This window comes from Aulostomus chinensis, chromosome 4 (genome assembly GCF_037954235.1).
Source record: "Aulostomus chinensis isolate RoL2024-O1b breed Wild chromosome 4, RoL_Achi_v1.0, whole genome shotgun sequence".
Taxonomy (NCBI): Eukaryota; Metazoa; Chordata; class Actinopteri; order Syngnathiformes; family Aulostomidae; genus Aulostomus; species Aulostomus chinensis.
This window is the reverse complement of record NC_141323.1, coordinates 27,266,920-27,289,724: the sequence shown is the minus strand read 5'-3', so window position 1 is coordinate 27,289,724 and position 22,805 is coordinate 27,266,920. Positions and strand designations below refer to the sequence as shown.

At 45.5% G+C, this 22,805-nt stretch overlaps 22 non-coding genes and 10 pseudogenes across 22 annotated transcripts; all 32 read left to right on the top strand.

Annotated features, from left to right (window-relative positions):
- The first annotated feature begins 280 nt into the window (after window positions 1–280).
- Window positions 281–399, top strand: LOC147264828 (5S ribosomal RNA). The gene has a single exon (XR_015115402.1). It is a non-coding gene; the product is annotated as a 5S ribosomal RNA (ribosomal RNA).
- Window positions 400–708: 309 nt separating this feature from the next.
- LOC147264827 (5S ribosomal RNA) lies at window positions 709–827 on the top strand. The gene has a single exon (XR_015115435.1). It is a non-coding gene; the product is annotated as a 5S ribosomal RNA (ribosomal RNA).
- A 310-nt stretch (window positions 828–1,137) lies between these two features.
- On the top strand, window positions 1,138–1,256 carry LOC147264826 (5S ribosomal RNA). Its single transcript, XR_015114718.1, has one exon. It is a non-coding gene; the product is annotated as a 5S ribosomal RNA (ribosomal RNA).
- A 310-nt stretch (window positions 1,257–1,566) lies between these two features.
- On the top strand, window positions 1,567–1,685 carry LOC147264825 (5S ribosomal RNA; annotated as a pseudogene).
- A 310-nt stretch (window positions 1,686–1,995) lies between these two features.
- On the top strand, window positions 1,996–2,114 carry LOC147264824 (5S ribosomal RNA; annotated as a pseudogene).
- Window positions 2,115–6,301: 4,187 nt separating this feature from the next.
- Window positions 6,302–6,420, top strand: LOC147264823 (5S ribosomal RNA). The gene has a single exon (XR_015113169.1). It is a non-coding gene; the product is annotated as a 5S ribosomal RNA (ribosomal RNA).
- A 310-nt stretch (window positions 6,421–6,730) lies between these two features.
- Window positions 6,731–6,849, top strand: LOC147264822 (5S ribosomal RNA). The gene has a single exon (XR_015114933.1). It is a non-coding gene; the product is annotated as a 5S ribosomal RNA (ribosomal RNA).
- A 309-nt stretch (window positions 6,850–7,158) lies between these two features.
- Window positions 7,159–7,277, top strand: LOC147264821 (5S ribosomal RNA). Its single transcript, XR_015114646.1, has one exon. It is a non-coding gene; the product is annotated as a 5S ribosomal RNA (ribosomal RNA).
- Window positions 7,278–7,586: 309 nt separating this feature from the next.
- Window positions 7,587–7,705, top strand: LOC147264820 (5S ribosomal RNA). The gene has a single exon (XR_015114194.1). It is a non-coding gene; the product is annotated as a 5S ribosomal RNA (ribosomal RNA).
- A 309-nt stretch (window positions 7,706–8,014) lies between these two features.
- Window positions 8,015–8,133, top strand: LOC147264819 (5S ribosomal RNA). Its single transcript, XR_015115086.1, has one exon. It is a non-coding gene; the product is annotated as a 5S ribosomal RNA (ribosomal RNA).
- Window positions 8,134–8,443: 310 nt separating this feature from the next.
- Window positions 8,444–8,562, top strand: LOC147264818 (5S ribosomal RNA). The gene has a single exon (XR_015114645.1). It is a non-coding gene; the product is annotated as a 5S ribosomal RNA (ribosomal RNA).
- A 309-nt stretch (window positions 8,563–8,871) lies between these two features.
- Window positions 8,872–8,990, top strand: LOC147264817 (5S ribosomal RNA). The gene has a single exon (XR_015114281.1). It is a non-coding gene; the product is annotated as a 5S ribosomal RNA (ribosomal RNA).
- A 310-nt stretch (window positions 8,991–9,300) lies between these two features.
- On the top strand, window positions 9,301–9,419 carry LOC147264816 (5S ribosomal RNA). The gene has a single exon (XR_015115401.1). It is a non-coding gene; the product is annotated as a 5S ribosomal RNA (ribosomal RNA).
- A 309-nt stretch (window positions 9,420–9,728) lies between these two features.
- LOC147264815 (5S ribosomal RNA) lies at window positions 9,729–9,847 on the top strand. Its single transcript, XR_015115434.1, has one exon. It is a non-coding gene; the product is annotated as a 5S ribosomal RNA (ribosomal RNA).
- Window positions 9,848–10,157: 310 nt separating this feature from the next.
- LOC147264814 (5S ribosomal RNA) lies at window positions 10,158–10,276 on the top strand (annotated as a pseudogene).
- Window positions 10,277–10,586: 310 nt separating this feature from the next.
- Window positions 10,587–10,705, top strand: LOC147264813 (5S ribosomal RNA; annotated as a pseudogene).
- A 310-nt stretch (window positions 10,706–11,015) lies between these two features.
- Window positions 11,016–11,134, top strand: LOC147264812 (5S ribosomal RNA). Its single transcript, XR_015114717.1, has one exon. It is a non-coding gene; the product is annotated as a 5S ribosomal RNA (ribosomal RNA).
- Window positions 11,135–11,443: 309 nt separating this feature from the next.
- LOC147264811 (5S ribosomal RNA) lies at window positions 11,444–11,562 on the top strand (annotated as a pseudogene).
- A 311-nt stretch (window positions 11,563–11,873) lies between these two features.
- On the top strand, window positions 11,874–11,992 carry LOC147264810 (5S ribosomal RNA; annotated as a pseudogene).
- A 309-nt stretch (window positions 11,993–12,301) lies between these two features.
- LOC147264809 (5S ribosomal RNA) lies at window positions 12,302–12,420 on the top strand. The gene has a single exon (XR_015115433.1). It is a non-coding gene; the product is annotated as a 5S ribosomal RNA (ribosomal RNA).
- A 310-nt stretch (window positions 12,421–12,730) lies between these two features.
- LOC147264808 (5S ribosomal RNA) lies at window positions 12,731–12,849 on the top strand. The gene has a single exon (XR_015113887.1). It is a non-coding gene; the product is annotated as a 5S ribosomal RNA (ribosomal RNA).
- Window positions 12,850–13,159: 310 nt separating this feature from the next.
- Window positions 13,160–13,278, top strand: LOC147264807 (5S ribosomal RNA). Its single transcript, XR_015114716.1, has one exon. It is a non-coding gene; the product is annotated as a 5S ribosomal RNA (ribosomal RNA).
- Window positions 13,279–13,588: 310 nt separating this feature from the next.
- LOC147264806 (5S ribosomal RNA) lies at window positions 13,589–13,707 on the top strand (annotated as a pseudogene).
- Window positions 13,708–14,016: 309 nt separating this feature from the next.
- LOC147264805 (5S ribosomal RNA) lies at window positions 14,017–14,135 on the top strand. The gene has a single exon (XR_015115432.1). It is a non-coding gene; the product is annotated as a 5S ribosomal RNA (ribosomal RNA).
- Window positions 14,136–14,445: 310 nt separating this feature from the next.
- LOC147264804 (5S ribosomal RNA) lies at window positions 14,446–14,564 on the top strand. The gene has a single exon (XR_015115005.1). It is a non-coding gene; the product is annotated as a 5S ribosomal RNA (ribosomal RNA).
- Window positions 14,565–14,874: 310 nt separating this feature from the next.
- LOC147264803 (5S ribosomal RNA) lies at window positions 14,875–14,993 on the top strand (annotated as a pseudogene).
- A 309-nt stretch (window positions 14,994–15,302) lies between these two features.
- LOC147264802 (5S ribosomal RNA) lies at window positions 15,303–15,421 on the top strand. Its single transcript, XR_015113103.1, has one exon. It is a non-coding gene; the product is annotated as a 5S ribosomal RNA (ribosomal RNA).
- Window positions 15,422–15,730: 309 nt separating this feature from the next.
- On the top strand, window positions 15,731–15,849 carry LOC147264801 (5S ribosomal RNA; annotated as a pseudogene).
- A 311-nt stretch (window positions 15,850–16,160) lies between these two features.
- LOC147264800 (5S ribosomal RNA) lies at window positions 16,161–16,279 on the top strand (annotated as a pseudogene).
- Window positions 16,280–16,588: 309 nt separating this feature from the next.
- LOC147264799 (5S ribosomal RNA) lies at window positions 16,589–16,707 on the top strand. Its single transcript, XR_015113654.1, has one exon. It is a non-coding gene; the product is annotated as a 5S ribosomal RNA (ribosomal RNA).
- A 310-nt stretch (window positions 16,708–17,017) lies between these two features.
- LOC147264798 (5S ribosomal RNA) lies at window positions 17,018–17,136 on the top strand. Its single transcript, XR_015114644.1, has one exon. It is a non-coding gene; the product is annotated as a 5S ribosomal RNA (ribosomal RNA).
- Window positions 17,137–17,445: 309 nt separating this feature from the next.
- On the top strand, window positions 17,446–17,564 carry LOC147264797 (5S ribosomal RNA). The gene has a single exon (XR_015114279.1). It is a non-coding gene; the product is annotated as a 5S ribosomal RNA (ribosomal RNA).
- The last annotated feature ends 5,241 nt before the right edge of the window (window positions 17,565–22,805 follow it).

The window sequence follows — 22,805 nt, the reverse complement described above, 5'->3', positions numbered from 1 at the left end:
TTGAGTCTTTGGGGACCAGCATGAGCGAGCTTCCCTCACACACCTTTTCTTGAAGCGCCCTCCGCAGCTTTGGAATGGAATGTCATGCAGTGGTTAATTTGAAGAAGACAGATGGCAGATGCAGTACTTTTCTCTGGATGACATCAACATTCTTTTCTTTGTATTGACAGGACAACTATTTGGTGTGTAAAAAGACCGTGAGGCTGTTGCACATCACATTTTTTTTGAGGTTGTAAAGTGAGTGAAATGCATATAGAGCCCATGTGTGTGAGAGTCAAGGGCTTACGGCCGTACCACTCTGAACACGCCCGATCTCGTCTGATCTCGGAAGCTTAGCAGGGTCGGGCCTGGTTAGTACTTGGATGGAAGGCCGCCTGGGAATACCAGGTGCTGTAAGCTTTTTTGTTTCATTGTGAGGAAAGGGCCGCTTTGAGTGTTTGGGTACCAGTATGAGCGAGCTTCCCTCACACACCTTTTCTTGAAGCGCCCTCTGCAGCTTTGGAATGGAATTTCATGCAGTGGTTAATTTGAAGAAGACAGATGGCAGATGCAGTTCTTTTCTCTCGATGACATCAACATTCTTTTGTTTTATTGACAGGACACCGATTTGGCGTGTGAAAAGACCCTGAGGCTTTTGCGCATCACTTTTTTTCTGAGGTTGTAAAGTGTGTGAAATTGATATAGAGCCCATGTGTGTGAGAGTCAAGGGCTTACGGCCATACCACTCTGAACACGCCCGATCTCGTTTGATCTCGGAAGCTAAGCAGGGTCGGGCCTGGTTAGTACTTGGATGGGAGACCGCCTGGGAATACCAGGTGCTGTAAGCTTTTTTGTTTCATTTTGAGGAAACGGCCACTTTGAGTCTTTGGGGACCAGCATGAGCGAGCTTCCCTCACACACCTTTTCTTGAAGCGCCCTCCACAGCTTTCGAATGGAATGTCATGCAGTGTGTAATTTGAAGTAGACAGATTGCAGATGCAGTACTTTTCTCTAGATGACATCAACATTCTTTTCTTTGTATTGACAGGACAACTATTTGGTGTGTAAAAAGACCGTGAGGCTGTTGCACATCACATTTTTTTTGAGGTTGTAAAGTGAGTGAAATGGATATAGAGCCCATGTGTGTGAGAGTCAAGGGCTTACGGCCATACCACTCTGAACACGCCCGATCTCGTCTGATCTCGGAAGCTTAGCAGGGTCGGGCCTGGTTTGTACTTGGATGGAAGACCGCCTGGGAATACCAGGTGCTGTAAGCTTTTTTGTTTCATTGTGAGGAAACGGCCGCTTTGAGTCTTTGGGGACCAGCATGAGCGAGCTTCCCTCACACACCTTTTCTTGAAGCGCCCTCCACAGCTTTTGAATGGAATGTCATGCAGTGTGTAATTTGAAGTAGACAGATGGCAGATGCAGTACTTTTCTCTGGATGACATCAACATCCTTTTCTTTGTATTGACAGGACAACTATTTGGTGTGTAAAAAGACCGTGAGGCTGTTGCACATCACATTTTTTTTGAGGTTGTAAAGTGAGTGAAATGGATATAGAGCCCATGTGTGTGAGAGTCAAGGGCTTACGGCCGTACCACTCTGAACACGCCCGATCTCGTCTGATCTCAGAAGCTTAGCAGGGTCGGGCCTGGTTAGTACTTGGATGGAAGACCGCCTGGGAATACCAGGTCCTGTAAGCTTTTTTGTTTCATTGTGAGGAAAGGGCCGCTTTGAGACTTTGGGGACCAGCATGAGCGAGCTTCCCTCACACACCTTTTCTTGAAGCGCCCTCCACAGCTTTCGAATGGAATGTCATGCAGTGTGTAATTTGAAGTAGACAGATGGCAGATGCAGTACTTTTCTCTAGATGACATCAACATTCTTTTCTTTGTATTGACAGGACACCTATTTGGCGTTTGAAAAGACCGTGAGGCTGTTGCACGTCACTTTTTTTCTGAGGTTGTAAAGTGAGTGAAATGGATATAGAGCCCATGTGTATAAGAGTCAAGGGCTTACGGCCATCCCACTCTGAACACGCCCGATCTCGTCTGATCTCGGAAGCTTAGCAGGGTCGGGCCTTGTTAGTACTTGGATGGAAGACCGCCTGGGAATACCAGGTGCTCTAAGCTTTTTTGTTTCATTGTGAGGAAAGGGCCGCTTTGAGTCTTTGGGGACCAGCATGAGCGAGCTTCCATCACACACCTTTTCTTGATAACAACGTGGCTTACATAGACAATTGGAGCTCCTTCTGGGGAAAGCCTGGTCTGATTCGGAGAGATGGCGTCCATCCCACTTTGGATGGTGCATCTCTCTTATCTAGGAACATAGGCCAATTTATTAGCAATACTAATCCCTGACAAGCAACCAGAGTTCAGACCAGCAGGCAGAGCTGCAGTTTAACACGCCCCTCTGCTGGTTCCTTCGTGTTGTCACCCACCCAGCCTATAGAAACTGTGTCTGCCCCGAGGCTTTATAAGCCTGCACCCAAATCTGGAGGAGTAACTTATAGCAACTTAGTTAAAATTAAAACCACTGCTCCAGCAAACCAACCCAGTAAAACTATTAAATGTGGTTTGCTTAATATTCGATCTCTTGCATCCAAGTCTCTCCTCGTGAACGATTTAATTACTAATTATCAGATTGGTGTATTAGCACTCACTGAAACCTGGGTGCAGCAAGATGAGTATGTTAGTTTAAATGAATCTTCCCCTCCTGGTTACATTAACTACCATGTACCTCGCACCACTGGCAGAGGAGGAGGAGTAGCTGCAATCTATCAGTCAAATTTGGTGCTTAACCCTCGACCTAACAGTTCATTTAACTCATTTGAGAGCCTTATTGTCAGCTTTTCCCACCCAGACTGGAAAGCAGAGAAACCACTCTTACTTGCTGTGGTGTACCGTCCTCCTGGACCTTATTCTGAGTTCTTAGAAGAATTCCCTGACTTTCTGTCTAACTTGGCATTGAACTCAGACAAAGTCATTATAGTGGGTGACTTTAACATCCATGTGGACGTCAATGATGATTCTCTGGCCACTGCGTTTAAGTCGCTTCTTGATTCTGTTGGCTTCTGTCAGAGGGTAAACAAACCCACTCACACTTTTAATCACATCCTTGATTTAGTACTCACTTATGGAATAGAAGCTGACCGAATCACAGTTCTTCCTCAGAACCCCGTCTTGTCTGATCACTCCTTAATTACATTTGAATTTACTTTAACAAATTATATTCTACCTGGGAAAAAGTGCCGCTTCAGTAGATGTCTATCTGACACTGCTGTTTCTAGATTTAAGGAGCTTATTCCAGCAGAGCTTGCTGCCACATCTTGTAATAATATATTGGGCAGTTATGCTGATTTCACCCCCTGGCAGGTAGACTATCTTGTGGACAGCACTGCAGCAGCACTCCTTGGGACACTTGATGCCGTAGCTCCCCTGAAGAAGAAGGTTATCAACCAGAAAAGAATAGTTCCCTGGTACAGCCCAGAGCTGCGTGCCTTAAAACAGAAGACCAGACAACTGGAAAGGAAGACACATTCCAGCCAGCACAAGGAAGTCCGCCAAGCCTGGAAGGAGAGTTTATTAATATATAAAAAAGAACTCCGTAATGCCAGAAGCGCTTACTACTCGTCCCTGATAGAAAAGAATAAGAACAACCCCAGGTTCCTCTTCAGCACCGTGGGCAGGCTCACCAAGAACCATAGTGCTGTTGAGCCATGCATCCCCCCAACTCTCAGCAGTAACGACTTCCTTTCTTTCTTTACTGAAAAGATTGTGAATATTAGAACGAAGATTGCCAGTAATGGAGGACAGACTACAGTCCCCATAGAAGCACCTCCCAGACTTGGTGCATACTTGGACAGCTTCGCCCCCATTGACCTGTCAGAATTAACTTCTGCAGTCGGTTCCTCCAAGTCAGCCACTTGTCTGCTGGATCCCATCCCAACAAGCCTCCTTAAGGATGCCTTCCCTCTTGTCAACACTTCTATATTAAATCAAATTAATCTTTCCTTAGTCACAGGTTATGTGCCACAGGCCTTTAAGGTGGCTGTCATCAACCCTTTACTTAAAAAACCTTCTCTTGACCCAGATGTGTTAGCCAACTATAGGCCAATATCCAACCTCCCCTACATCTCCAAGATCCTTGAGAAGGTTGTCCTGGAGCAGTTACATGAACATCTGCACAGCAACGAGCTCTTTGAAGCCTTCCAGTCTGGATTCAGGGAACACCATAGCACTGAAACAGCACTGGTCAGAGTCTCGAATGATCTTCTTATAGCTTCAGACAGAGGTCTTGTCTCTGTGCTTGTCCTTTTGGACCTCAGTGCTGCATTTGACACCATCGACCACAGCATCCTGCTACAGAGACTAGACCATGACATTGGGATTAAAGGAACTGCCCTAAAATGGTTTAAGTCCTACTTATCTGACAGGTTTCAGTTTGTTAATGTTAATAATGACCATTCGGAGTATAGCAGAGTTACATATGGTGTACCACAGGGTTCAGTTTTAGGACCGATTCTCTTCACTCTTTACATGCTCCCATTAGGTGACATAATCCGGAAGCACTCGATCAACTTCCACTGTTATGCAGATGACACACAACTTTACTTGTCGATGGAGCCAGACGACACAAGCCAGTTTACTCATCTGCAAGACTGCCTGAAAGACATTAAATCCTGGATGTCTTCTAACTTCTTAATGCTCAATTCAGATAAAACTGAGGTAATCATTTTTGGACCTAAACACCACAGGGACACACTCTTGAATCGGATCTCTACTCTAGATGGCATCACCCTAACTTCGAGTACAACTGCAAGGAACCTTGGGGTCATTTTTGACCAGGACCTTTCCTTCAGCTCCCACATAAAGCATGTGACTAGGACCGCCTTCTTCCATCTTCGAAGTATCGCTAAGATTAGGAATATCCTTTCCCAGAGTGATGCTGAAAAACTGGTGCATGCATTTATCACTTCTCGGCTGGACTACTGCAACTCTCTCTTGTCAGGATGTCCTAAATACTCTCTAAAGAGTCTCCAGCTGGTCCAGAACGCTGCAGCGAGGGTTTTGACGGGAGTTAAGAAGAGAGAACACATCTCTCCCACTTTAGCTTCTCTCCACTGGCTTCCTGTAGGATCTAGAATCGACTTCAAAGTCCTTCTGCTAACTTATAAGGCTCTCAATGATAAAGCTCCATCCTATTTGAAAGAGCTCATTAGTCCCTACTGTCCGACCAGAGCACTCCGCTCCCAGAATGCAGGTCTTTTAGTGACTCCCAGTATCAATAAAAACAGACTGGGAGGTAGAGCTTTTAGTTACCGGGCTCCTTTACTGTGGAACCAGCTCTCTCCATGGGTCAGAGAGGCAGACACTTTAACTACGTTTAAGTCCAGGCTTAAGACCTTCCTCTATGACAGAGCCTTCAGTTAGGACTGGTTCAGGTAGCTCTGAACCATTGATAGCTATGCTGCTATAGGCTTAGACTGCTGGGGGACACATCAGGTTACATTGAGCCCTTCCCTCCTCTCCTCTCCTCTCCCCCTCTCTCCTCCTCTCCTCCCTGCACATTTTACTTGTTGCACTTTGTAGTTTGGCCTTGGTGTCTCGCAGTCTCTCTGTGTTTCCACAGATCCACCGGAGCCCCAACCGCCGCCTGCATCGCCCCCCCCCCCCCTTATTCCCTACTGTTACACCGGCCTGCGCTCCCCTTCCATGAACAAGTCTGCCATCCAGTCCCCCATCAAGCTGGCTTGCTCTCCCTGCCTCCCCTACCAGAAGCTTCCTTCTTCAGCTGTTATTAACATTTCCGTGTTTCCCACATTTTGTATTGTAATCTGTTTTCTTGTCTGTAACAACATCTACTGCACGTCTGTCCGTCCTGGGTGAGGGATCCCTCCTCTGTTGCTCACCCTGAGGTTTCTCAGATTTTTCCCTGTTAAAAGGGTTTTCTATGGAGTTTTTCCTCAGTCGATGTGAGGGTCTAAGGGCAGAGGATGTTGTTATGATGCCATGTGAAGCCCTTTGAGACAAACTGTTTGTGAAAACGGGCTCTACAAATAAAATTGCCTTGCCTTGCCTTGCCTTGCCTTGAAGCGCCCTCTGCAGCTTTGGAATGGAATTTCATGCAGTGGTTAATTTGAAGAAGACAGATGGCAGATGCAGTACTTTTCTCTCAATGACATCAACATTCTTTTCTTTTATTGACAGGACACCGATTTGGCGTGTGAAAAGACCCTGAGGCTGTTGGGCATCACTTTTTTTCTGAGGTTGTAAAGTGTGTGAAATGGATATAGAGCCCATGTGTGTAAGAGTATAGGGCTTACGGCCATACCACTCTGAACACGCCCGATCTCGTCTGATCTCGGAAGCTAAGCAGGGTCGGGCCTGGTTAGTACTTGGATGGGAGACCGCCTGGGAATACCAGGTGCTGGAAGCTTTTTTGTTTCATTGTGAGGAAAGGGCAGCTTTGAGTGTTTGGGGACCAGCATGAGCGAGCTTCCCTCACACACCTTTTCTTGAAGCGCCCTCCACAGCTTTCGAATGGAATGTCATGCAGTGTGTAATTTGAAGTAGACAGATTGCAGATGCAGTACTTTTCTCTGGATGACATCAACATTCTTTTCTTTGTATTGACAGGACAACTATTTGGTGTGTAAAAAGACCGTGAGGCTGTTGCACATCACATTTTTTTTGAGGTTGTAAAGTGAGTGAAATGGATATAGAGCCCATGTGTGTGAGAGTCAAGGGCTTACGGCCGTACCACTCTGAACACGCCCGATCTCGTCTGATCTCGGAAGCTTAGCAGGGTCGGGCCTGGTTAGTACTTGGATGGAAGACCGCCTGGGAATACCAGGTGCTGTAAGCTATTTTTTTCTTTGTGAGGAAAGGGCAGCTTTGAGTCTTTGGGGACCAGCATGAGCGAGCTTCCCTCACACACCTTTTCTTGAAGCGCCCTCTGCAGCTTTGGAATGGAATTTCATGCAGTGGTTAATTTGAAGAAGACAGATTGCAGATGCAGTACTTTTCTCTAGATGACATCAACATTCTTTTCTTTGCATTGACAGGACAACTATTTGGTGTGTAAAAAGACCGTGAGGCTGTTGCACATCACATTTTTTTTGAGGTTGTAAAGTGAGTGAAATGGATATAGAGCCCATGTGTCTGAGAGTCAAGGGCTTACGGCCATACCACTCTGAACACGCCCGATCTCGTCTGATCTCGGAAGCTTAGCAGGGTCGGGCCTGGTTAGTACTTGGATGGAAGGCCGCCTGGGAATACCAGGTGCTGTAAGCTTTTTTGTTTCATTGTGAGGAAAGGGCCGCTTTGAGTGTTTGGGTACCAGTATGAGCGAGCTTCCCTCACACACCTTTTCTTGAAGCGCCCTCTGCAGCTTTGGAAAGGAATTTCATGCAGTGGTTAATTTGAAGAAGACAGATGGCAGATGCAGTACTTTTCTCTCGATGACATCAACATTCTTTTGTTTTATTGACAGGACACCGATTTGGCGTGTGAAAAGACCCTGAGGCTGTTGCGCATCACTTTTTTTCTGAGGTTGTAAAGTGTGTGAAATGGATATAGAGCCCATGTGTGTCAGAGTCAAGGGCTTACGGCCATACCACTCTGAACACGCCCGATCTCGTCTGATCTCGGAAGCTAAGCAGGGTCGGGCCTGGTTAGTACTTGGATGGAAGACCGCCTGGGAATACCAGATGCTGTAAGCTTTTTTGTTTCTTTGTGAGGAAAGGGCCGCTTTGAGTCTTTGGGGACCAGCATGAGCGAGCTTCCCTCACACACCTTTTCTTGAAGCGCCCTCCGCAGCTTTGGAATGGAATGTCATGCAGTGGTTAATTTGAAGAAGACAGATGGCAGATGCAGTACTTTTCTCTCGATGACATCAACATTCTTTTCTTTTATTGACAGGACAACTATTTGGCGTGTGAAAAGACCGTGAGGCTGTTGCGCATCACTTTTTTTCTGAGGTTGTAAAGTGTGTGAAATGGATATAGAGCCCATGTGTGTCAGAGTCAAGGGCTTACGGCCATACCACTCTGAACACGCCCGATCTCGTCTGATCTCGGAAGCTACGCAGGGTCGGGGCTGGTTAGTACTTGGATGGGAGACCGCCTGGGAATACCAGGTGCTGTAAGCTTTTTTGTTTCATTGTGAGGAAAGGGCCGCTTTGAGTGTTTGGGGACCAGCATGAGCGAGCTTCCCTCACACACCTTTTCTTGAAGCGCCCTCTGCAGCTTTCGAATGGAATGTCATGCAGTGTGTAATTTGAAGTAGACAGATTGCAGATGCAGTACTTTTCTCTAGATGACATCAACATTCTTTTCTTTGCATTGACAGGACAACTATTTGGTGTGTAAAAAGACCGTGAGGCTTTTGCACATCACATTTTTTTTGAGGTTGTAAAGTGAGTGAAATGGATATAGAGCCCATGTGTCTGAGAGTCAAGGGCTTACGGCCATACCACTCTGAACACGCCCGATCTCGTCTGATCTCGGAAGCTTAGCAGGGTCGGGCCTGGTTAGTACTTGGATGGAAGGCCGCCTGGGAATACCAGGTGCTGTAAGCTTTTTTGTTTCATTGTGAGGAAAGGGCCGCTTTGAGTGTTTGGGTACCAGTATGAGCGAGCTTCCCTCACACACCTTTTCTTGAAGCGCCCTCTGCAGCTTTGGAAAGGAATTTCATGCAGTGGTTAATTTGAAGAAGACAGATGGCAGATGCAGTACTTTTCTCTCGATGACATCAACATTCTTTTGTTTTATTGACAGGACACCGATTTGGCGTGTGAAAAGACCCTGAGGCTGTTGCGCATCACTTTTTTTCTGAGGTTGTAAAGTGTGTGAAATGGATATAGAGCCCATGTGTGTCAGAGTCAAGGGCTTACGGCCATACCACTCTGAACACGCCCGATCTCGTCTGATCTCGGAAGCTAAGCAGGGTCGGGACTGGTTAGTACTTGGATGGAAGACCGCCTGGGAATACCAGATGCTGTAAGCTTTTTTGTTTCTTTGTGAGGAAAGGGCCGCTTTGAGTCTTTGGGGACCAGCATGAGCGAGCTTCCCTCACACACCTTTTCTTGAAGCGCCCTCCGCAGCTTTGGAATGGAATGTCATGCAGTGGTTAATTTGAAGAAGACAGATGGCAGATGCAGTACTTTTCTCTGGATGACATCAACATTCTTTTCTTTGTATTGACAGGACAACTATTTGGTGTGTAAAAAGACCGTGAGGCTGTTGCACATCACATTTTTTTTGAGGTTGTAAAGTGAGTGAAATGCATATAGAGCCCATGTGTGTGAGAGTCAAGGGCTTACGGCCGTACCACTCTGAACACGCCCGATCTCGTCTGATCTCGGAAGCTTAGCAGGGTCGGGCCTGGTTAGTACTTGGATGGAAGGCCGCCTGGGAATACCAGGTGCTGTAAGCTTTTTTGTTTCATTGTGAGGAAAGGGCCGCTTTGAGTGTTTGGGTACCAGTATGAGCGAGCTTCCCTCACACACCTTTTCTTGAAGCGCCCTCTGCAGCTTTGGAATGGAATTTCATGCAGTGGTTAATTTGAAGAAGACAGATGGCAGATGCAGTTCTTTTCTCTCGATGACATCAACATTCTTTTGTTTTATTGACAGGACACCGATTTGGCGTGTGAAAAGACCCTGAGGCTTTTGCGCATCACTTTTTTTCTGAGGTTGTAAAGTGTGTGAAATTGATATAGAGCCCATGTGTGTGAGAGTCAAGGGCTTACGGCCATACCACTCTGAACACGCCCGATCTCGTTTGATCTCGGAAGCTAAGCAGGGTCGGGCCTGGTTAGTACTTGGATGGGAGACCGCCTGGGAATACCAGGTGCTGTAAGCTTTTTTGTTTCATTGTGAGGAAACGGCCACTTTGAGTCTTTGGGGACCAGCATGAGCGAGCTTCCCTCACACACCTTTTCTTGAAGCGCCCTCCACAGCTTTCGAATGGAATGTCATGCAGTGTGTAATTTGAAGTAGACAGATTGCAGATGCAGTACTTTTCTCTAGATGACATCAACATTCTTTTCTTTGTATTGACAGGACAACTATTTGGTGTGTAAAAAGACCGTGAGGCTGTTGCACATCACATTTTTTTTGAGGTTGTAAAGTGAGTGAAATGGATATAGAGCCCATGTGTGTGAGAGTCAAGGGCTAACGGCCATACCACTCTGAACACGCCCGATCTCGTCTGATCTCGGAAGCTTAGCAGGGTCGGGCCTGGTTTGTACTTGGATGGAAGACCGCCTGGGAATACCAGGTGCTGTAAGCTTTTTTGTTTCATTGTGAGGAAACGGCCGCTTTGAGTCTTTGGGGACCAGCATGAGCGAGCTTCCCTCACACACCTTTTCTTGAAGCGCCCTCCACAGCTTTTGAATGGAATGTCATGCAGTGTGTAATTTGAAGTAGACAGATGGCAGATGCAGTACTTTTCTCTGGATGACATCAACATCCTTTTCTTTGTATTGACAGGACAACTATTTGGTGTGTAAAAAGACCGTGAGGCTGTTGCACATCACATTTTTTTTGAGGTTGTAAAGTGAGTGAAATGGATATAGAGCCCATGTGTGTGAGAGTCAAGGGCTTACGGCCGTACCACTCTGAACACGCCCGATCTCGTCTGATCTCAGAAGCTTAGCAGGGTCGGGCCTGGTTAGTACTTGGATGGAAGACCGCCTGGGAATACCAGGTCCTGTAAGCTTTTTTGTTTCATTGTGAGGAAAGGGCCGCTTTGAGACTTTGGGGACCAGCATGAGCGAGCTTCCCTCACACACCTTTTCTTGAAGCGCCCTCCACAGCTTTCGAATGGAATGTCATGCAGTGTGTAATTTGAAGTAGACAGATTGCAGATGCAGTACTTTTCTCTAGATGACATCAACATTCTTTTCTTTGTATTGACAGGACAACTATTTGGTGTGTAAAAAGACCGTGAGGCTGTTGCACATCACATTTTTTTTGAGGTTGTAAAGTGAGTGAAATGGATATAGAGCCCATGTGTGTGAGAGTCTAGGGCTTACGGCCATACCACTCTGAACACGCCCGATCTCGTCTGATCTCGGAAGCTTAGCAGGGTCGGGCCTGGTTTGTACTTGGATGGAAGACCGCCTGGGAATACCAGGTGCTGTAAGCTTTTTTGTTTCATTGTGAGGAAAGGGCAGCTTTGAGTCTTTGGGGACCAGCATGAGCGAGCTTCCCTCACACACCTTTTCTTGAAGCGCCCTCCGCAGCTTTGGAATGGAATGTCATGCAGTGGTTAATTTGAAGAAGACAGATGGCAGATGCAGTACTTTTCTCTCGATGACATCAACATTCTTTTCTTTTATTGATAGGACACGTATTTGGCGTGTGAAAAGACCCTGAGGCTTTTGCGCATCACTTTTTTTCTGAGGTTGTAAAGTGTGTGAAATGGATATAGAGCCCATGTGTGTCAGGGTCAAGGGCTTACGGCCATACCACTCTGGACACGCCCGATCTCGTCTGATCTCGGAAGCTAAGCAGGGTTGTACCTGGTTAGTACTTGGATGGAAGACAGCCTGGGAATACCAGGTGCTGTAAGCTATTTTGTTTCTTTGTGAGGAAAGGGCAGCTTTGAGTGTTTGGGGACCAGCATGAGCGAGCTTCCCTCACACACCTTTTCTTGAAGCGCCTTTCTGCAGCTTTGAAATTGAATGTCATGCAGCGTGTAATTTGAAGTAGACAGATGGCAGATGCAGTACTTTTCTCTGGATGACATCAACATTCTTTTCTTTGTATTGACAGGACAACTATTTGGTGTGTAAAAAGACCGTGAGGCTGTTGCACATCACATTTTTTTTGAGGTTGTAAAGTGAGTGAAATGGATATAGAGCCCATGTGTGTGAGAGTCAAGGGCTTACGGCCGTACCACTCTGAACAAGCCCGATCTCGTCTGATCTCGGAAGCTTAGCAGGGTCGGGCCTGGTTAGTACTTGGATGGAAGACCGCCTGGGAATACCAGGTCCTGTAAGCTTTTTTGTTTCATTGTGAGGAAAGGGCCGCTTTGAGACTTTGGGGACCAGCATGAGCGAGCTTCCCTCACACACCTTTTCTTGAAGCGCCCTCCGCAGCTTTGGAATGGAATTTCATGCAGTGGTTAATTTGAAGAAGACAGATGGCAGATGCAGTTCTTTTCTCTCGATGACATCAACATTCTTTTCTTTTATTGACAGGACACCGATTTGGCGTGTGAAAAGACCCTGAGGCTTTTGCGCATCACTTTTTTTCTGAGGTTGTAAAGTGTGTGAAATTGATATAGAGCCCATGTGTGTGAGAGTCAAGGGCTTACGGCCATACCACTCTGAACACGCCCGATCTCGTTTGATCTCGGAAGCTAAGCAGGGTCGGGCCTGGTTAGTACTTGGATGGGAGACCGCCTGGGAATACCAGGTGCTGTAAGCTTTTTTGTTTCATTGTGAGGAAACGGCCACTTTGAGTCTTTGGGGACCAGCATGAGCGAGCTTCCCTCACACACCTTTTCTTGAAGCGCCCTCCACAGCTTTCGAATGGAATGTCATGCAGTGTGTAATTTGAAGTAGACAGATTGCAGATGCAGTACTTTTCTCTAGATGACATCAACATTCTTTTCTTTGTATTGACAGGACAACTATTTGGTGTGCAAAAAGACCGTGAGGCTGTTGCACATCACATTTTTTTTGAGGTTGTAAAGTGAGTGAAATGGATATAGAGCCCATGTGTGTGAGAGTCAAGGGCTTACGGCCATACCACTCTGAACACGCCCGATCTCGTCTGATCTCGGAAGCTTAGCAGGGTCGGGCCTGGTTAGTACTTGGATGGAAGACCGCCTGGGAATACCAGGTGCTGTAAGCTATTTTGTTTCATTGTGAGGAAAGGGCAGATTTGAGTGTTTGGGGACCAGCATGAGCGAGCTTCCCTCACACACCTTTTCTTGAAGCGCCCTCCACTGCTTTCGAATGGAATGTCATGCAGTGTGTAATTTGAAGTAGACAGATTGCAGATGCAGTACTTTTCTCTAGATGACATCAACATTCTTTTCTTTGTATTGACAGGACAACTATTTGGTGTGTAAAAAGACCGTGAGGCTGTTGCACATCACATTTTTTTTGAGGTTGTAAAGTGAGTGAAATGGATATAGAGCCCATGTGTGTGAGAGTCAAGGGCTTACGGCCATACCACTCTGAACACGCCCGATCTCGTCTGATCTCGGAAGCTTAGCAGGGTCGGGCCTGGTTTGTACTTGGATGGAAGACCGCCTGGGAATACCAGGTGCTGTAAGCTTTTTTGTTTCATTGTGAGGAAACGGCCGCTTTGAGTCTTTGGGGACCAGCATGAGCGAGCTTCCCTCACACACCTTTTCTTGAAGCGCCCTCCACAGCTTTTGAATGGAATGTCATGCAGTGTGTAATTTGAAGTAGACAGATGGCAGATGCAGTTCTTTTCTCTGGATGACATCAACATCCTTTTCTTTGTATTGACAGGACAACTATTTGGTGTGTAAAAAGACCGTGAGGCTGTTGCACATCACATTTTTTTTGAGGTTGTAAAGTGAGTGAAATGGATATAGAGCCCATGTGTGTGAGAGTCAAGGGCTTACGGCCGTACCACTCTGAACACGCCCGATCTCGTCTGATCTCAGAAGCTTAGCAGGGTCGGGCCTGGTTAGTACTTGGATGGAAGACCGCCTGGGAATACCAGGTGCTGTAAGCTTTTTTGTTTCATTGTGAGGAAAGGGCCGCTTTGAGACTTTGGGGACCAGCATGAGCGAGCTTCCCTCACACACCTTTTCTTGAAGCGCCCTCTGCAGCTTTGGAATGGAATTTCATGCAGTGGTTAATTTGAAGAAGACAGATGGCAGATGCAGTTCTTTTCTCTCGATGACATCAACATTCTTTTGTTTTATTGACAGGACACCGATTTGGCGTGTGAAAAGACCCTGAGGCTTTTGCGCATCACTTTTTTTCTGAGGTTGTAAAGTGTGTGAAATTGATATAGAGCCCATGTGTGTGAGAGTCAAGGGCTTACGGCCATACCACTCTGAACACGCCCGATCTCGTTTGATCTCGGAAGCTAAGCAGGGTCGGGCCTGGTTAGTACTTGGATGGGAGACCGCCTGGGAATACCAGGTGCTGTAAGCTTTTTTGTTTCATTGTGAGGAAACGGCCACTTTGAGTCTTTGGGGACCAGCATGAGCGAGCTTCCCTCACACACCTTTTCTTGAAGCGCCCTCCACAGCTTTCGAATGGAATGTCATGCAGTGTGTAATTTGAAGTAGACAGATTGCAGATGCAGTACTTTTCTCTAGATGACATCAACATTCTTTTCTTTGTATTGACAGGACAACTATTTGGTGTGCAAAAAGACCGTGAGGCTGTTGCACATCACATTTTTTTTGAGGTTGTAAAGTGAGTGAAATGGATATAGAGCCCATGTGTGTGAGAGTCAAGGGCTTACGGCCATACCACTCTGAACACGCCCGATCTCGTCTGATCTCGGAAGCTTAGCAGGGTCGGTCCTGGTTAGTACTTGGATGGAAGACCGCCTGGGAATACCAGGTGCTGTAAGCTTTTTTGTTTCATTGTGAGGAAACGGCCACTTTGAGTCTTTGGGGACCAGCATGAGCGAGCTTCCCTCACACACCTTTTCTTGAAGCGCCCTCCACAGCTTTCGAATGGAATGTCATGCAGTGTGTAATTTGAAGTAGACAGATTGCAGATGCAGTACTTTTCTCTAGATGACATCAACATTCTTTTCTTTGTATTGACAGGACAACTATTTGGTGTGCAAAAAGACCGTGAGGCTGTTGCACATCACATTTTTTTTGAGGTTGTAAAGTGAGTGAAATGGATATAGAGCCCATGTGTGTGAGAGTCAAGGGCTTACGGCCATACCACTCTGAACACGCCCGATCTCGTCTGATCTCGGAAGCTTAGCAGGGTCGGTCCTGGTTAGTACTTGGATGGAAGACCGCCTGGGAATACCAGGTGCTGTATGATTTTTTGTTTCATTGTGAGGAAAGGGCAGATTTGAGTGTTTGGGGACCAGCATGAGCGAGCTTCCCTCACACACCTTTTCTTGAAGCGCCCTCCACAGCTTTCGAATGGAATGTCATGCAGTGTGTAATTTGAAGTAGACAGATTGCAGATGCAGTACTTTTCTCTAGATGACATCAACATTCTTTTCTTTGTATTGACAGGACAACTATTTGGTGTGTAAAAAGACCGTGAGGCTGTTGCACATCACATTTTTTTGAGGTTGTAAAGTGAGTGAAATGGATATAGAGCCCATGTGTGTGAGAGTCAAGGGCTTACGGCCATACCACTCTGAACACGCCCGATCTCGTCTGATCTCGGAAGCTTAGCAGGGTCGGGCCTGGTTAGTACTTGGATGGGAGACCGCCTGGGAATACCAGGTGCTGTAAGCTTTTTTGTTTCATTGTGAGGAAAGGGCAGCTTTGAGTCTTTGGGGACCAGCATGAGCGAGCTTCCCTCACACACCTTTTCTTGAAGCGCCCTCCGCAGCTTTGGAATGGAATGTCATGCAGTGGTTAATTTGAAGAAGACAGATGGCAGATGCAGTACTTTTCTCTCGATGACATCAACATTCTTTTCTTTTATTGATAGGACACGTATTTGGCGTGTGAAAAGACCCTGAGGCTTTTGCGCATCACTTTTTTTCTGAGGTTGTAAAGTGTGTGAAATGGATATAGAGCCCATGTGTGTCAGGGTCAAGGGCTTACGGCCATACCACTCTGGACACGCCCGATCTCGTCTGATCTCGGAAGCTAAGCAGGGTTGTACCTGGTTAGTACTTGGATGGAAGACAGCCTGGGAATACCAGGTGCTGTAAGCTATTTTGTTTCTTTGTGAGGAAAGGGCAGCTTTGAGTGTTTGGGGACCAGCATGAGCGAGCTTCCCTCACACACCTTTTCTTGAAGCGCCTTTCTGCAGCTTTGAAATTGAATGTCATGCAGCGTGTAATTTGAAGTAGACAGATGGCAGATGCAGTACTTTTCTCTGGATGACATCAACATTCTTTTCTTTGTATTGACAGGACAACTATTTGGTGTGTAAAAAGACCGTGAGGCTGTTGCACATCACATTTTTTTTGAGGTTGTAAAGTGAGTGAAATGGATATAGAGCCCATGTGTGTGAGAGTCAAGGGCTTACGGCCGTACCACTCTGAACAAGCCCGATCTCGTCTGATCTCGGAAGCTTAGCAGGGTCGGGCCTGGTTAGTACTTGGATGGAAGACCGCCTGGGAATACCAGGTCCTGTAAGCTTTTTTGTTTCATTGTGAGGAAAGGGCCGCTTTGAGACTTTGGGGACCAGCATGAGCGAGCTTCCCTCACACACCTTTTCTTGAAGCGCCCTCCGCAGCTTTGGAATGGAATTTCATGCAGTGGTTAATTTGAAGAAGACAGATGGCAGATGAAGTTCTTTTCTCTCGATGACATCAACATTCTTTTGTTTTATTGACAGGACACCGATTTGGCGTGTGAAAAGACCCTGAGGCTGTTGCGCATCACTTTTTTTCTGAGGTTGTAAAGTGTGTGAAATGGATATAGAGCCCATGTGTGTGAGAGTCAAGGGCTTACGGCCATACCACTCTGAACACGCCCGATCTCGTCTGATCTCGGAAGCTAAGCAGGGTCGGGCCTGGTTAGTACTTGGATGGGAGACCGCCTGGGAATACCAGGTGCTGTAAGCTTTTTTGTTTCATTGTGAGGAAAGGGCCGCTTTGAGTGTTTGGGGACCAGCATGAGCGAGCTTCCCTCACACACCTTTTCTTGAAGCGCCCTCTGCAGCTTTCGAATGGAATGTCATGCAGTGTGTAATTTGAAGTAGACAGATTGCAGATGCAGTACTTTTCTCTAGATGACATCAACATTCTTTTCTTTGCATTGACAGGACAACTATTTGGTGTGTAAAAAGACCGTGAGGCTGTTGCACATCACATTTTTTTTGAGGTTGTAAAGTGAGTGAAATGGATATAGAGCCCATGTGTGTGAGAGTCAAGGGCTTACGGCCATACCACTCTGAACACGCCCGATCTCGTCTGATCTCGGAAGCTTAGCAGGGTCGGGCCTGGTTAGTACTTGGATGGAAGGCCGCCTGGGAATACCAGGTGCTGTAAGCTTTTTTGTTTCATTGTGAGGAAAGGGCCGCTTTGAGTCTTTGGGTACCAGTATGAGCGAGCTTCCCTCACACACCTTTTCTTGAAGCGCCCTCTGCAGCTTTGGAAAGGAATTTCTTGCAGTGGTTAATTTGAAGAAGACAGATGGCAGATGCAGTACTTTTCTCTCGATGACATCAACATTCTTTTGTTTTATTGACAGGACACCGATTTGGCGTGTGAAAAGACCCTGAGGCTGTTGCGCATCACTTTTTTTCTGAGCTTGTAAAGTGTGTGAAATGGATATAGAGCCCATGTGTGTCAGAGTCAAGGGCTTACGGCCATACCACTCTGAACACGCCCGATCTCGTCTGATCTCGGAAGCTAAGCAGGGTCGGGACTGGTTAGTACTTGGATGGAAGACCGCCTGGGAATACCAGATGCTGTAAGCTTTTTTGTTTCATTGTGAGGAAAGGGCCGCTTTGAGTCTTTGGGGACCAGCATGAGCGAGCTTCCCACACACACCTTTTCTTGAAGCGCCCTCCGCAGCTTTGGAATGGAATGTCATGCAGTGGTTAATTTGAAGAAGACAGATGGCAGATGCAGTACTTTTCTCTCGATGACATCAACATTCTTTTCTTTTATTGACAGGACACGTATTTGGCGTGTGAAAAGACCGTGAGGCTGTTGCGCATCACTTTTTTTCTGAGGTTGTAAAGTGTGTGAAATGGATATAGAGCCCATGTGTGTCAGAGTCAAGGGCTTACGGCCATACCACTCTGAACACGCATGCGCCAATCAGACGGTACGCTGACAGCACGACACACGGAGGTCGCGGACTCCGCTTTTCCCATTTCTTTCGTTTTTTTCAGCCTTTTTCATTGTTCTTCCTTATTTTCCGTGCATTTTTGGTTCGTTTTTAGAGTGAACATTTTTTCCCCCCGACAGTTTTTATACTGATCGGGGGAGGTCAATTTGAGTTTTTTTTTTTCCTAATGGAAAACTTTCGGACGGACCAAATGGATTTGAACTCTGCAAACGGATTTCAGATTACGAGCATGGAAAACGGACTTGACATAAACGCACAAACAGGTGAAGAAAATGAAAAATGGTTGCTTGTTAAAAGAAACAATCAGAAACGAAACATGAAGAAGTCGGAAGGAAAACTGCCGGAGGGAAATGCGAGAGCGGCTTCCGCAGCGACAGCGGGGGAAAGACGGCGAGCAGCGGCTGATTCAGAGGAGATGTGTGGAAGGAGCGCTGGAGCCGGTCCACAGGCAACGAGAGCTGGTGGCCTGAAGAACAGAGCTGAAGACGTGGTTCCGAGAAGACCTGGGCAGCGAGGAGCTACTGGAGAGGCGACGGAGAGTGAGAGAGAATTGGCGGCGGAAAGAGATGCGGCGTCTGGTGGGGAAAGGCAGCTGCAGCAGCGACATGGAGCGGCGAAATCTGCGGGTGGCGACCACAAGTATGACAGAGAACTGACGGTCAGTGTCGAGGTAACTGGGCAGGATGAAGTCCCAGTTCTCGAATTAATGAGATGCATAAGAGCACTGTGTGGAGGTTTAATAGCCTGTAGGGCGACAGGGCCGCAGAAATATGAAATTACCATGTCACACATCAAAGGGAAAGAGAGAATCCTAGATGGTTTCAAAATTGGGGACAACACAGTGCATGTCAAAGATCTGTGTAATGATGAACTCATGGTTTCTTTTTTAAGCTTACCAGCTTACATCAGAGATGAGGAAATTTTACAAAAGCTAGAAGGGTGGGGAGTCTCAGCTGCATCAACTATAAGGAGGAGGATGTGGCCGGGTACGCAAATTGCTGATGGGACGCGGTTTCTCAAAGTAAAGTTTACAGATAAAGTCCAATCTCTGCCTTATTCAGCACGGTTTGACACAGCAATGGGACCGGAATATTTCAGGGTCATACATGATAGGCAGGCTAGGGTGTGTAGGATGTGCCTCCAGCCGGGGCACATCCTAAGGGACTGTCCTGAGTTCTCCTGCCATAAGTGTGGTGTCCAGGGGCATTATGCAAGGGAGTGCAACAGGAAACCTAATAAGATACAGAAATGTGAGGTGTGTTGGAACAAAATTGATGAATGTAATTGTAATTATAGTGATGAGGATATTGTGGTGGAATCTGGATCTGAGGAGCTGTACAGTGAGATGGAAGGTTTAAGTGAGGGAGGAACGGAGGATGAGGAGGAAGATGACGAGGTGGGTAGTGGCGCCGCCAAGCAGGCTGCCGGTGAGGGTTACGCCCCTCAGAGAACCCAGAGCCCTCCTAAAGTGGTGCAGAGCCCAGGCACAAGGCTTGGTTCAAGTCTGAATGACATGAGCACTGACTCAGGCCCACAGCAGAGAGGAAAGGATGGAGGAGGAAACGGGTCCGAAAAGGAGCCGGAGCCTTCTCAACTCCTGGAATCAATGGAGGTGGGGGATACCCCAAGAGAATTGCAGCCGGCGGCAGCCACATCCACCAGGGTACCTACCTTAAATGTGCCCTCCACCTTCCCTCCTCAGAGTAGATCAAACAGTGACTCGGAAATGGACTTTGCCACAATAAAAAATATTCGGAAAAAGCACACCTCAATAAAAGATGCTGCGATGAAGAAAAAACAGAAGAAAGAAGGAGGGAGAGGTACAAAATCTTGAGGGAAAATTGGCTGTTTAAAGGTTTTTTTGGTCTGACCATGTTTCTGCTGCACTCCCTTAATGTCAGTGGACTCCGCACTTATGGCAGGATGACCGCCATTTTACTTAAAAGCAAGTGTGACATTCTCTGCTTACAGGAGACAAGGTGGGAAGGGGATAGCGTGGCGGCAGCAAGCAAAATGTGGGAAGGAGATGTCTTTTTTAGCAACGGCACAAGTAAATCTTGTGGCGTAGCTATTTTAGTAAAAAAGACTATAAGTACCAATAGCAAGTTAATATATCATGACAAGAAAGGTAGAATACTTATTATAGATGTTTGCATAAACAATAGAACATACAGAATTGTTAACATATATGCCAGTAACTGTGAAAAGGAAAGGAAAATGTTTCTAAATAGTATAAGCAGATGGATAGATCATAGAACCATAATAATAGGAGATTTCAATATCGCATTAACTAAGGATGATATATCAATTAACAATGTATACAAGAATGACACAAGCAGAACTGAGCTATATAATTTAATGAATATTCACAATTTGACAGATGTATGGAGAATTCACAACCCATTCAAGAAAGAGTACTCCAGAAGACAGGTTGTGCAGGGAAAAATGAAACAAGCCAGAATAGATTTATGTCTAGCGGCCCCTGAAGCAACAAAACAGATCAATAAAATACAATATAATTATAACGCATGGAGTGATCACGCAACAATTGAGTGTTACTTGGGTGCTGCAGGAGGTTTCAGGGGGGGAGGTACCTGGTGCCTCAACTCCAGCCTCCTGGCAGATTCAACTTACGTTAAAAAAATCACAAAACTGCTTGATTATGCAAAAATTGAAATGAAAATAGAAAATAATTTTATAGAAAAGTGGGAAATTCTAAAGCAAAGAATTAAAAGAAGTAGTATAAATTATAGTAAAGAGAAAAAGTGGAGAGAGGAGCTGGAGGAAAATCGACTAAGAAAATTAATCAATCATGAAATAGCATTATTTGATAAAGAACCTAACAGAAACACAGAAAACTATGAATTATATAAAGCAAAACTAGGAAACATAGAAAAAATAAAATGCAGAGGTGCAATGATAAGAAGCAGAGTTAAAAATTTAGTAGAAGGAGAAAAATGCACCGCATATTTTTTGGGGCTCGAAAAGCAAAAACAAAACAAAACTATAATAGAAAAAATCAACGATATAACTGGAAAAGAATATGACGATCAAGAAAATATACTAAGAGTAACTACAGAGTTTTATAAAGAATTATTTGATAATGGATATAGCAATAGCGAAGAGGTAGACAAGTTGTTATCAAATATCCAAAGTAGTATTTCAGTGGAGGATAAGGAATGGTCTGATGCACAAATTACTATTAATGAGATAAAGACGGCAATAGATAGCTTAAATAAAAACAAAAGTCCAGGGGTAGATGGTTTAACAGCAGAATTTTATATTTGTTTCAAAGAGCAGATAGCTCCCCTGTTGCTGTCATTGTACCACTCAATGGAACGGGAACAGAGAACATCCAATACATTCACTGCAGGAATAATTTCACTTATCTACAAAAATAAAGGTTCAAAACAGGATATAACAAACTATAGACCAATAAGTTTACTCAATACAGATTACAAGATACTGACCAAAACACTGGCAAACAGGCTTAAACTTACAATAGGAACCATTATTGGTAATACACAGGCATACGGCATACCAGATAGAGACATCATAGATACGATCCTTACAATAAAGGATACCGTCAGGACAATGGCAGCACAGGGGGGGTATCTGCTCGGAATTGATTTGGAGAAAGCATTCGACAGAGTAGAACATCTTTTCTTATATAAAACTTTAAAAAGATTTGGATACGGTGAAGGCTTTATTAGATGGATTAAATTATTATACGATAACGCATACAGTCAAATAAAGATAAATGGACAACTAACAGAAAAGATCAAATTAAAAAGATCGGTAAGGCAAGGATGCCCGCTTTCAGCTCTTTTATACAGTATTGTTGCTGAGCCACTAGCTTTAAGTATAATGAATGATAAGAATATTATAGGTATAAAAACATATAGAGACAAAGTCGTTAAAATAGCACAATTTGCGGATGATATCAATATAATGTTTAAAAATGAAGAAAATTTAAATTATATTATAAAACATCTAGAAAGATATGAAAAAGCATCAGGAGCTAAGGTTAACAGACATAAGTCAGAAATGATGGAATTCGGTAAAAATAGTTTAAAAAATAATTGGGGTTTTAGCACTAAAGAATACAGGAAAATACTGGGTGTATACATTGGTAAAAATGAAGGGGAAGCCAGGGACTTAGGGTGGAGAGAACTTGTAAAAAAGGTAGAAAATACACTTAATTTATGGAGAAGTAGGGGTTTAAGCCTGAGAGGAAAGGTAATTGTCATCAATGCCTTAATACTGTCAAAAATTAATCATGTTTTGGGGGCCTGTGAGCTACCGCAGTGGGCACTAAATTCGCTCAATGAAGCGATCTCCTCCTTCCTTTGGAGGGGAAAGGGAAATTCGATCGCTCATCGGGTGATAATTGCGAATAAAAGGGAGGGGGGATTAGGACTAATTGACATCAGTGCAAAAAAAGATGCACTCAGGGCCAAATTAGTTAGAAATTTTCTCGATTGGAACAGGCAGTACCCCTGGGAGGACACAATGGCGGGCTACCTGGCTGAGTACGGGGAGGGGGAGAAACTCCCTCTTTATCACCTCCTTCCTGGGAAAAGCCATGGCTCGCTACCGATGTTCTACCAGGAGGTGCTAGAGGCATGGGGCAAATTCCTGCCCCACCTCAGGCCTAAGTGCAGTCAGAAAAGTCATGTGCTGCAGTTACCTTTTCTCGAAAGCACCTTTTTCACACACAATGGTAGGACACTTAAATGCAGGGCACTTCAGCAACATAATATAACAAGGGTCGGTCAAGTGGTGGGGGAAAGGGGTCTGTTCAGTCTCAGGAAAGTCACAACCCAACTCAAAAAAACAGGGACACCGTGCAGAAAGGATTACC